The sequence below is a fragment of the Phoenix dactylifera genome, chromosome 13 (assembly GCF_051530095.1).
Source record: "Phoenix dactylifera cultivar Ajwa chromosome 13, Ajwa_hap1_PhDact_Kaust_v1.1, whole genome shotgun sequence".
In the NCBI taxonomy this organism is placed as follows: domain Eukaryota; kingdom Viridiplantae; phylum Streptophyta; class Magnoliopsida; order Arecales; family Arecaceae; genus Phoenix; species Phoenix dactylifera.
Window position 1 is genome coordinate 14,408,392 of NC_143202.1, and position 13,351 is coordinate 14,421,742.

The window sequence follows — 13,351 nt, forward strand, 5'->3', positions numbered from 1 at the left end:
TGATATTTCAAAAATAAAATCAGATGGCAGCGGAAGAGGCATGTGTGGGATCGACGTTCATCGCATGAACGTTGTTTCATGACCGTTCGTAGATAGGTAAGGATTAAAAACTTTTAAACTAATTTGAAGATCAGATCTTCACCTTGTGCCGGTAGATGATCACCGCAAATCTTAGTTCGTAGTTTTAGGAAGAGGGTTCGCTTGAAGCCGTTCAAGTGTCCTGCCTCTATAGGTATCCACACGAAGCAGTGATCCGATCAAAGCTCTCTTGTCTTCCCGGGGTGCTAGCTCCCTTGCAAAGACTTCTTTTGATGGCTGATTTCCTCTCTTTCAATCAACCCTTGATTGTGCTTGAGAGGAGGAAGAAGAAGGAGCAACCAAGGAAGAAGAACACAGCCCCTGCAGCCCTCTTTCTTTTTCCTGCATTGCAAGGAAGAAGGGAGGAAGAGGATGCCGCCAACACCTTGGACTTGTTCTTCCTTGCTTGCGGCTGAACCAAGAGGAGAGGAGAGGGAGGCGTACGGCAGCAAGGAGTGGGAGAGCACTACCTAGGGCGCCGGCCTCATGCCTCCTTATAAAGCCATCTAGGGCTCCTACAAATTAGGAGCCCTAGACAAGTTTCCAAAGAGGGGGCGCCGGCCCCCTCTCTTCACCCTTCTCCACATGGAAAAGGGAGGGGCATATCCCCCTCCTCATGGTAAACCCTAATCCACATTAGGTAGGGTTTGGAATGCCCTAATGTGGTCAAGCCCTAATCCAATTAGGCTTAGCCCAAGGGTGAACCGATTTGGATCCAATCTAGGTAGGTCCTAATCCAATTAGAACTTAAATCAATTTTGACTCAATTGAACTCTTCAATCCTAATCCAATTAGGAGTCTTATTGATTTATTAGATTAATAATTAATTGTGACTTAAGAAACCCTAATCCAAATTAGGACATATTTAATTTTAGTCCTAATCCAATTAGGACTCTATTTGAATCCGAAATCCTAATCCGATTAGGACTCTAGGAATCCTACTCCAAATAGGAATCCGATTTTAATTCAAAACTCCTAATCTCATTAGGATTGTAGGAATCCTATTCCAAGTAGGAATTCCAGTCCTACTCCAACTAGGATTCCCAGTCCTAATCCAATTAGGACTCTAGGAATCCTACTCGAAGTAGGACTCTTGTTTCAAGTTCAATTAATTAATTTCCTTTGTTCCTTCTTCAACTGAATATCAATCGAATTGATTACTTGTGATTCCTAATCACGATTCAACCATCGGATCGGTCAATACTTCTAGTGTGTGTGACCCCATAGGTTCTACTCTGACTGATAGTGAGATATATTATGATCTCTATCATAATATCATTGAAAACTCCTTTCAATGGATTGGAACGATTCCAACTCTACTCATTAGGATTTATCGATCATCGAGATAATCCCTGTGAGTCCCACCATCCACCAGTGACACCTAGCAGCATGTAGTGGCTACCTAGTAGAATAGAATGATGAACCTCTAGGTGCAGTTATCATGTGATACAGTCCTACTATCGTGGATCCCTACAAGACGGAGGTCATGGACAACTCGTCAAACCCCATCGTCTGTCATATGTGAAGATTTATTCGACTTAAGTTGGAGAGTGAAAAACTCTTTCTCCACTGTGCATACTGCCCCGGCCGAGGTCTTACGAACTCAGTCTTATAAATCACATAGGATCTCTCCTTATCTATCAAGGTCGATAGATTCCTTATAGGTGCATACCCTACTCCTACAGTGAACTTACTGCAGCCAATCTACACTGCATGGATCCATATGGCTAGAGACCATGTATATGTGCAGTCAAACTACAATAACCTCACTGTGAGTAGCCGAAGCACCGCAGGTCAAAGGACCAGTCACACTATTGCAACATCAAGCAAGTCACTGACGAGTGGATAGACATCCAAGTGACTTCTTGTATTGGTCACGCTCAGTACCCTTGTTCTTAACAAGCACCTGCACTATTACTTCAGTGTCGCCACACCATGGACTCGAGTCTCGTCCATCCATAAGGAAAGTAATCTGTGCACTGATCTCATTGGATCGATCACTATCCTCGTGATGATCCATCGATCAGGAGCGTTCAGAAATTAATCACTAATGATACATGGCTCAAATTCTCAACTCTTGAGAATATGCATCATCATCTTATTAATTCTTTGGACGATTCATAGACACAATAATAATATGAATGAAAAAGATGCCTTTCATTTATTCAATAATAATAAAGTCAAGTACAAATTATGTCCTAGAATTAATAATGTGTCAGCCAAAATTGGCTTCTAGGGCATACATCTAACATTATTTTTCCGGGATCACAATCAAACCCTTACACCATTGGTTTTAACCTAGGCTCACCAACAAACCTTACAACCCTTGATTCAATCCCCTGATTGAATCAAGTAAGAAACAAATGGTTTGAAAACAAACAGAAAAAGGAAGCTTCTTAACAAGCAGATATTCAGCGATATTAATAAGAGAGAAGTTAGGAGCCCTCAAACAGATTTATGAAGATGTAGAGGAGGGCTTCTCGAACTCGGAGTCTTCACGTGAATGTCTAGAAGATTTGATGACTGACGGAGACTTCTTGAATGCTGGAAAGAGTTGGTTGGATGGAGTTTAATGCCTCTCTTCCTTCTTTCACGTGTATTCCCTTTGAAATCCTTTGGTAGGTGGAGATTACTTGTTTTCTTTGAATGGAATGTCACTTTCCTCCCTTGCTACAGTTCTCTATGGCTATTTAAGCCATTCTCCAAGAAAACTAGCTGTTAGACTCCAAGATCTAGCCGTTCTGCACGTTCTGCAACTCCTGACAATGTTTCCGTTGGGATCGGAGTCGACTCGCGTGATCTGGAGTCAACTCGCCTGTTGCAGGAGTCGACTCATGCTTTTCTGGAGACGGCTCGGCAACTGTTCTGAATTTGAATTAAAGTGCTGTCTTGACTTGGAGTCGACTCGACTGAACCTGGCGTCGACTTTCCAATGTCTGGAGCTGACCTGGCACTTTTGGAGACGACTCGTTCTAAGGAATCCAGAGATGTTGCTTTCAAATTTGCTCACTCGAGTCGACTCGGATATTCTGGGAGTCGACTCGGCACTCAGAGCCCGAAATTCCGATCTTCTGTCTGTTGACTTGTGCCGTCTCAGAGTCGACTCGGCTCTCAGAGATGAAAATAGAGTCTTCTGTCTTTGGGCTTGCGCTGCCTTGGAGTCGACTCGAACTGTCTTGGAGTCGACTCGCCTCTCAGAGACGAAAATACCGTCTTCTGTCCTTTGGGTTGCGCTGCCTTGTAGTCGACTCGGACTTTGCGGGAGTCGACTCGGCTCTCAGTGTCCGAAATTGGCTTTCTGACTTTTAGCCTTGCTTTTCTCTGGGAGTCGACTCTCGCTTCCTTAGGAGTTGACCTGCCAACCATCGGAGTCGACTCGAGTTCTTCGGGAGTCGACTCGGCTCTCAGAGTCCAAAATAGCTTCTCTGTGTTTCTGTCTGTTACTCCCTGGAGTCGACTCGTACTACGCTGGAGTCGACTCGGCAAGCATTGGAGTCGACTCGAATTCTTCAGGAGTCGACTCGTTGACAGGTTCTGAGATGAATCTTTCTGTCCGGCTATCTGTTCTCAGTCGGAGTCGACTAGTAATGTACAGGAGTCGACTCGAGCTTGAGCCAGTGCTTCTGATACGCTTGGAGTCGACTCGTAATCTTTCGGAGTCGACTCGAGTCTCAGACTTTGGTTCAAATTGAATTCTTTACTTATCCAAAATGTATTGAACCAAATCTAGAGACACTTAACCATAAATTTACAAGTAATTGACTGAAACACTAGATTGAATTCATCAGTATAACATAAGATATACTCAAATGCTTTGAGCTCATCAAAATCAAATAGGGTTATAATCAATCACTCCACAATCTCTCCCTTTTTGATGATGACAAAACATTGAGTATTTGAAAAGTGAATTGCTCAACCAAAAAGAAAATTTATAGTAAAATTTTAAAATGAATTCAAGTGTCTAGTTATTTAATTTATCCAAAACTGAAAGGTGTGAAATAGTAAATTTTGAAGTTAAAGCTCCCCCTTTCATTTGGAATTATATAAGCCTTCATGTCATGCAATCAATTGTTTGGCTTATATATATTTAATGAATTTGCTTTCTTAAGATTTTAGATTCTCTCCCTCAACACGTGCATTCAACTTTGTTTAGATTCTCTGAAGTTTTCTTTTAGTGTATTGAAGCTTTTGAACTTAAATTTTTGATTTTTAGAGGGAAAATCTGCCAATTTGTTCTTGAGTATGATTCAACTAATCTCCGAATATCCCTTGAATAGATTCTGGAGATTACTCCTTTAGGAGCCCCAACAGAGAGATAATGAGCCTCGAGATATCGAATCCACTTAGAACAAATTATTTTGTGTTTTAAAAATTTTTTTTTTATTGATTCCCTTTACATGTCTATTTAATACATTTTCTCCTCCTTTTTGTCATCATAGCAAAAAGGCAGAAAGCACATCATACAAGCAGTTAGAGTTCAAATTTGCACAATTTGGAAGAGAAATGTCTACTCATTGTATTGATGTAGGTTTAAGTACAATTGTAGATACATCCAAAAGTAGAGAAGTAAGTACATATCAAAAAGAAAAAGCAAGCTACACTAGGATTTCTTTGTGGTGGAGGATGTGGCTCCCTTGCTCAGTCTAGATTGTTGCATAATTAAACTGATCCCTTCTATAATGTTTCCTAGCTGCTTTATGATCTCCGAGGTGGCCCTACTCTGGATCGAGGTAAGCTCAGTCTGATTCTCCTGTAGGGTATCCAACTTGAAGATCAATACATTGGATAGCCGTTCAGCACCCTAATTCTGGCTGCCCAGCTCCTGTCAGATGTCTTCTCGCAACTTTCTTATGTTGCTCGTGACATCGCTCATATTCGAAAATTGGGCTTGAATTAGGCTTCTTACATTGTAAATTTCTTCCCTCAGATGAGCCGTCATCTCGGTCACGGCTGCCAATGATGGAACTAGGGCAGTGGAGGGAGCAGTCGCTGGACCTCAGAGCTCCCTCAGTAGGTCGTCCCGAAGATCCCTCACGATCTCCTGTCGCAACTCCCGGAGCTGCTCAGGTGATATCCGGACCTCTAGTGGCTGAGTAGGTGGTGCAGTGGAGGGTCCGGCTGAAGTAGATGGTGCTGAAGTGGAGGGATAGGTGGGAAAATCGGAGTCATGATCGGGGCTGGGGGAGTGTCGAGTAGTAGGGTCAGAAGGTGTGGAAGAGGATGGTTTCCGGACCCAGACTCCCTCAACCTTATGGAAACCCATCCTGTGTAGAGTCCCCTCACCCATGCGATCGGTGTATCGCAGTGAGCGAGAGGGTTCCCCCTCAGGAATGGGGACCTCTAACTCCCTAAAGATCAAAGTATAGAGCATGCCATAGGGAAGAGTAAGCCTTGGTTTGTCTAAAGGCTCACATAGATATTTATAGATGAGTTTTGGGAAGTTGATTGGAGTATCCTGAAGAATGTAGAACATTAGGGCTAGGTCCCTCTCAGATACAAAATCAAAATGCCCTGTCTTGGGGAAGAGGGTCCTAGATATGATGCTCAAGAGGAGCCGCATTTCAGCTGATAGCTGATTTGCAGACACCTCTTCTAGGGGGGACTGAGGTGGACTCCCTAGTATGGCCGTAAGGGCCTCAGTCCTATCTGCTGGGTGAGAGGGAAACACTCCTACTTGGGGAAGATGGAGGACTTGAGCAATGAAGTCCTCTGAAATAAATATTGGGACACCCGCTAGGGTTCCTTGTATCCCACCATGACCCCTAGCTACTGTACCGTAAAATTCCCTAACTAACCCCGGGTAAGTAGGGAGATCTAGGGAACAAAACATTTCTAACCCTTGAGCCCTTAACCTATGCCCTAGGGTAAAGCCTTCCCGGGAGAGAAAGTCAAAGTTGACGTATCTCCCGGTGGAAACCGCCTTCCCGGCGCACGGACGCGAGGGAACCGGCCTCGGCGGGGAAGGAACTGGAGGTTGTGGCCTCACGGGATCATTCCGAGCCTTTGACCGTCGATTGGTACCGCTCGCGGGTTGGGACCTTTTCCGGGTCGGGACAACAACTTTCCGAGGCATCCTAGACCTAAGGAGGGGGAAAGGACACGAGGAACGGAGGGAAAAGCGACGGAAATGCCCTAACAAAGGTCGGAGACGAGGTCGGAGACGACTCTAGGTTTTTGAACAGTGGCGGCGGTGAATAGAAGTGTCGATTGAACGCTTCGATTAGGGTTAAAACATCGGATTCCCGACCTCGAGTCGACTCCAGTAAGTTGCGAGTCGACTCGACCTCGAGTCGACTCCAAAATATGCGCGAGTCGACTCCCCCTATGATGCCATCGACCTCGAGTCGACTCCTAACTATGTGCGAGTCGACTCCCCCATGAGCCGACTCTAAAATGTATCCGAGTCGACTCGAACTCTGGCACGCACCCAAAAATCATGTTATTTTCGTGCCAAACAAGGGATAATCAAAAAGTTTGTGATCTGATTTGATGATCATAGATGAGAAACTCTATATTTAACACAAGCTAATCATCAAAATCAATGAATTAGAAGAGAATATTACTAGGATGGATCAATCACTCCTAATCCTCTCCTAAGTACACAGAATCGCTCTTCACTTAGGGATTTTGTGAAGATGTCAGCTAGTTGATTATCAATGCAAACAAATTGAAGTGTCACATCACCATTCAGTACATGATCTCTTATGAAGTGATGTCTTATCTCAATGTGTTTGGTTCTTGAGTGCTGAATTGGATTCTTAGTTAGGTTAATAGCACTTGTATTGTCACAGTCAATGGGAATTTTATCTTGTTTAATTCCATAATCTTCAAGTTGTTGTTTGATCCACATGATTTGAGCACAACAACTTCCGGCAGCAACATATTCGGCTTCAGCTGTAGATAATGCAACCGAGTTTTGTTTCTTGCTAAACCATGAGATTAAATTTTTTCCTAAGAATTGACATGACCCGCTGGTGCTCTTTCTATCAAGTTTACAACCAGCAAAATCTGAATCTGTATACCCTATTAAGTTTAGGCTAGATTCTTTAGAATACCATAAACCTATATTTTTTGTTCCTATTAGGTATTTAAAGATTCTCTTAACTGCAATTAAATGTGATTCCTTAGGATTAGATTGATATCTAGCACACATGCATACACTAAACATGATATCAGGTCTACTTGCAGTGAGATATAATAAAGATCCTATCATACCTCTATACATCTTTTGATCTACTGATTTACCTGATTCATCTTGGTCTAGTTTGCATGATGAGCTCATGGGTGTGCTGATTGACTTGTTTCCTTCCATATTGTTGACCCCCTAATGGATTTTGATGAATACAAAACACTAGAGTATAATTCCATTTATCTTAACAATTTAATTGAGGAATTCATGTGTCTTATTAAGAATATTGTTAAGAAATGTCTAGGCAAGTTCCCATAATTTTTATGAATTTATTGAAGAATATTTTGAGTTAAAGAAAACAGATCAGGGACAGCCGAGACGTCTCCGGATAGTTTCAGAGACGTCTCTGGCACAAACAGGAAGAACCGGCACACTTGGAGACGTCCCCGACACCTGCCGAGTCGTCCCCACGTTAGCGGAGTCGACTCTCTCAGTAGCGGAGTCGACTCTCTCAGTGGCGGCAGAAAGGCAGTTTTCAAGAGATATGCGCGAGACGTCCCCACAGTAAGCCGAGTCGTCCCCGCAAGTAAAAAGGAGACTTTCCGAGTCGTCCCCAAGATAGCGGAGACGGCTCTCTCAGGGTTTTCCAGAGAATGTGTTGCCCAAATAGACAACCCAAGAGGGGGGGTGAATTGGGTTTTAAATTAATTTGGATAATTAAACGTTATGGATGATTAATTAAAAACTATTGCAAGTTATTTAATTAATGCTAAGTGCTGTGAGTGATGTGAGAGGAAGAAGAGAAGAGACAATCCAATGCAAACACAGAGTTTTATAGTGGTTCGGAGCTACCCCTTGCTCCTACGTCCACTCCCCAAGTCTCTCTTGGGAATTCACTATAACCCCCTTGGATTACAGCCGGTTGTTTTGCAAGCTCACAACCAAACTTGTTGTTTTACGAGCTCACAACGAACTCGGTCGGTTTTTCCAGGCTCACCGACTAGAACCAACCCCGATTGTTTTCCCGGGCTCACAATCAAACCCTTACACACGTTGGTTTTTAACTTGGCTCACCAACCAACCTTAATCCCCTTTATTCAATCCCCCGATTGAACCAAGTAATTACAAGTTATAGAAAGAAAGGAAAATAAGCTTCTCAAAAGCAGATGTAAAACAATATAATCAAAAGAGGAGTTTAGAAGCCCTCAAACGCTTTTAAGCTGAAGTAGAGGAATGGCTTCTTGAACTCCGGTCTCCTCTAGAATGAGTAGTCGACTTGAATGCAGGAGGAGGAGGCTTTAATTGCTGGGAAGATGTAGTTGGTTGCAGTAAATGCTGATCTTCCCCTTTTTCGTTGAAGAGCACGTTGCAGAGCTTGAAAGCTTGAATGCTTGGAGTGGAATGGTTGTTCTCTTCCTTGCTACAGTCTTCTATGGCTATTTAAGCCAACCCCCATGGAAACTAGCCGTTACACTGCTTTTTCTGCCCGTTCTGCACACTCTGCGCAGCCTGACAATATGACCGTTGGTGGGTTGGAGTCGACTCGCGCGATCAGGAGTCGACTCGGCTGTAGCGGGAGTCGACTCAAGCTTTTCCGGAGTCGACTCGGCAACTGTTCCAAATTTGAATTAAAGTTGCCGTCACGACTGGGAGTCGACTCGTCTTGACCCGGAGTCGACTCGCCAACTTCTGGAGCTGACCTGGCAATTTTGGAGTCGGCTCATCCACTGAAGTCCGTGGATCCAATTTTGAATTTTGTCCACTCGAGTTGACCCGACTGTCCTTGGAGTCGACTCGAATCTCAGAGCCCGAACTCCCGATTCTCTGTCTTTTGGCTCATCCAGTCTTGGAGTCGACTCGAACTTCCTTGGAGTCGACTCGGCTCTCAGTTTTCGAAAGTTGGTCTTCTGCCTTTTGATGTGAAGCTTGTCTTGGAGTCGACTCGAGCTGTCTGGGAGTCGACTCGAATCTCAGAGGCAGTAACTGTTAGATGTATGCCCTAGAAGCCATTTTGGCTGACACATTGTTAATTCTAGGGACATAATTTTGTACTTGACTATTTATTATTGAATAAATAAAAGGCATCTTTTCATTCATATTGTTTATGTGTCTATGAATTGTCCAAGAAATTAATAAGATGATGATACATATTCTCAAGAGTTGAGAATTTGAGCCATGTATCATTGGTGATTAATTTCTAAATGCTCCTGATCAATGGATCATCACGAGGACGGTGATCGATCCGATCAGTGCACAGATCACTTTCCTTCTGGATGGACGAGACTTGAGTCCACAGTGTAGGGACACTGAAGTGATAGTGCAGGTGCTTGTTAGAGAACAAGGGTACTGAGCGTGACCAAGACAAGAAGTCACTTGGATGTCTATCCACTCGTCAGTGACTTGCTTGATGTTGCAGTAGTGTGACTGGTCCTTTGACCTGCGGTACTTCGGCTACTCACAGTGAGGTTATTGTAGTTTGACTGCACACATACATGGTCTCTAGCCATATGGGTCCATGCAGTGTAGATTGGCTGCAGTAGGTTCACTGTAGGAGTAGGGTATGCACCTATAAGGAATCTATCGACCATGATAGAAGAGGAGTGATCCTATGTGATTTGTTAGACTGAGTTCTAAGACCTTGGCCAGGGCAGTAATATAAAGTGGAAAAAGAGTTTTCCACTATCGAACTCAAGTCGAATAAATCTTGACATATGACAGACGATGGGGTTTGACGAGTTGTCCATGACCTCCGTCCTGTAGGGATCCACGATAGTAGGACTGTATCACATGTTAACTGAACCTAGAGGTTCATCATTCCATTCTGCTGGGTAGCCACTACATGCTGCTAGGTGTCACTGGTGGATGGTGGGACTCATAGGGATTATCTTGATGATCGATAAACCCTAATGAGTTGAGTTGGAATCGTTCCAACCCATTGAAAGGAGTTTTCAATGATATTGAGATAGAGATCACAATATATCTCACTACCAGTCAGAATAGAACCTATGGGGTCACACACACTAGAAGTATTGACCGATCCGATGGTTGAAATCGTGATTAGGAATCACAAGTAATCAATTTGATTGATAAGAAGTTGAAGAAGGAAAGGGAATTAATTAATTGGACTTGAAACAAGAATCCTACTTTGGGTAGGATTCCTAGAGTCCTAATTGGATTAGGATTGGAAATCCTAGTTGGAGTAGGACTGGGATTCCTACTTGGAATAGGATTCCTACAATCCTAATGAGATTAGGAACTTTGAATTAAAATTGGATTCCTACTTGGAGTAGGATTCCTAGAAATCCTAATTGGATTAGGACTTCGAATTCAAATAAAGTCCTAATTGGATTAGGACTAAAATTAAACAAATCCTAATTGGATTAGGATTCCTTAAGTCTAAATTAATTATTAATCTAATGAATCAACATGACTCCTAATTGGATTAAGGATTGAAGAGTTCAATTAAGTCATGATTCATTCAAGTCCTAATTGGATTAGGACTAGCGTAGATTGAACCCAAATTTGGCTAATCCTAATTAGATTAGGATTAAACCATGAGAGAGGCACCTAATTCTTTTTGGAAGAGGATTGGGTTAACCAAGTAAGAGGGGCATCAGCCCCTCTTCACTTAGTTGGTGCGACATGAAGAGAGAAGGGGGCCGGCGCCCCCTCTTGGAAAGTAGTCAAGGGCTCCTAACTTGTAGGAGCCCTTCATCCTTATTAAAGGAGGACTAGGGCCGGCGCCCTAGATGGACCTTTCTCCTCTTCATCACGTGGCCACCCCCTCTCCATCTCTCCTTGGTTCAGCCGCCATCAGCAAAGGGAAAAGAAGAGGAGGCGTTTCCCTCCTCTTGGTCTTCTTCCTTGGCTCCAACGCATGGAAAAAAAAGAAGGCTGCAGAAGCTGTGTTCTTCTTCCTTGAGTTCCTTCTTCCTCTTCCTCCTCTCAAGCACAATCAAGGGTTGATTGAAAGAGAGGAGATCAGCCATCAAAAGTAGTCTTTGCAAGGGAGCTAGCACCCCGGGAAGACAAGAAAGCTTCGATCGGTCCTCTGCTTCGTGTGGATACCCGTAGAAGCCGGACGTTTGAACGGCTTCAAGCGAACCCTCTTCCAAAACCACGAATTCAGATTTGCGGTGATCATCTACCCGCGCAAGGTGAAGATTTGATCTTCCTAATAGTTTTAAAAGTTTTAATTCTTACCTAATTACGAAAGGTCTCGAAACAACGTTCATGCGATGAACGTCGATCCCGCACATGCCCCCTTTCCGCTGCCATCTGATTTATTTTTGAAATATCAGCGGCATGGGCGGGTTCCCAACAGTGGTATCAGAGCCTAGGCTTCGTAGATTAAGGTAAGAATTAAATATCTAAAGGCTTATTAGATCTGAAAATAGAATGATCATGCATGCTGAAAAATTCTGCATGCAGATTTTTCAGGGGTGCTGATTTTTGCATGCTGATTTTTATGTGATAAAAAAGATGATTCTAATTGCATTGTTAATGGGATTACAAAGTTTAGAATCATGATTAGCATGATCAGCGACCTATGTCATGATATAATCAGTTAGTTTTCAGATCTGAAAATTATAATTGTTGCATACGGTGATGATCATAGGATTCAAACCCTTTTGGTATCAAATGTAATGCCCTGCGATGTGATCTGCGATGTCATGTAATTTTTCAGATGCTTGCATGCATCTTATTTGATGTTTTGAGAGGCCTGCGTGCCTCCTAAAAGAAGATGTAATTTATTTTTATTTTTATTTTACATCTGGTTGTATTTCTGTGATGTGATGTACATCAACGATCAAGTTGAAGCAAAGGCATGAGATGAAAGGTGATCCAAGCGGTTGATGGTGATGGGATCAAGGGTTGATTAGGGATCGAATCAAGGAGGCTTGGAACCAATTCAAGAGTTGAAGACCACTTGATCGATTGATGTGCATGTGCTTGTAATACAACCTAATTAGAATCCATGATCATCACCTATTTAAAGTTTAGCTTTAATTATTGCCGCGATTATAACTGCCTGCAATGCGCCGTTTGCATGTGATGTGAATGAGAGTCGGGTAGATTGGCTTACATGTGATGTAGCAAACCCAATTGAGACCTAAATCAAAACCTCCTCAATCAAGTCGAGAGTGACCGACATGAGCAAGTCATATTAGATTAATTGATCTAATTGGTGTCTAGGAAAGCATGAAAGGTGGTTACTTAATTAGGACCTTACTCTCTGAGTAAGGGGAGCCTCCCACCTGCTTACCTGGCCAATTGTTCGATTACCTCTTATGAAGGGCTCAAGTTGCAAACACTAAGACCTGATTAACCAATATTAAGTCAATAGGTCTTCCACTGTAGTAGAGCTGCTAAGGCCTTTCTGATGTTGATTTGTCTCGGCTGGACACAGTGGTCAAGTTGCATCGGGGGGCTGGACCTCTCTATAGACATGAGATGTTGTAGGGTAAAGGTGGGGTTGGGCACCAATAACTGTTAGGTGAGGACCCAATGACGACTTTATTCCTACGGTTATACGGTGGGTCTGACTTAACTAAGAAATGGGACCAATAACTGTTAGGTGAGGTCTTCATGGCTTAGAGACCAAGTTACACTGCAACATGCTTGAGAAGCATTGTACAAGAGTTGTACACTCATCCATCTATGTGTCACCAATAACTGTTAGGTGAGGTGGCATGTAAATTGGTGGGACCGCAGTACCCACTAGAAACCCTAGTCGTGTGGGATTTCCGTTTCCCTACCAGGGGAGTGTGAGGGATTCGAGAAAATAGTGGGAGTTACATTTGTTCTAAAAGACCTTAGAATAGATTAGGATCAAGTACAAAAGTCTAACTAGAATCTTTACTCTCTGCAGATACAATGTCAGCTTCAAACCCTTTGACCCGTATTCTTGAGACCAACCGACTGACCGGAACCAATTACAAAGACTGGCTTAGAAATCTCAAAATAGTTTTGGACTGTGAGAAGATAGGCTACATACTCGATTCAGATATCCCCACACTACCAGCACGTCCTACTGATGTTCAGCGTGAAATGTATAAAAAGTGGTTGGATGATGACATTAGAGTAAAATGCTATATGATGGCATCCATGTCTAATGAACTCCAATGCCAGTATGAAAATATA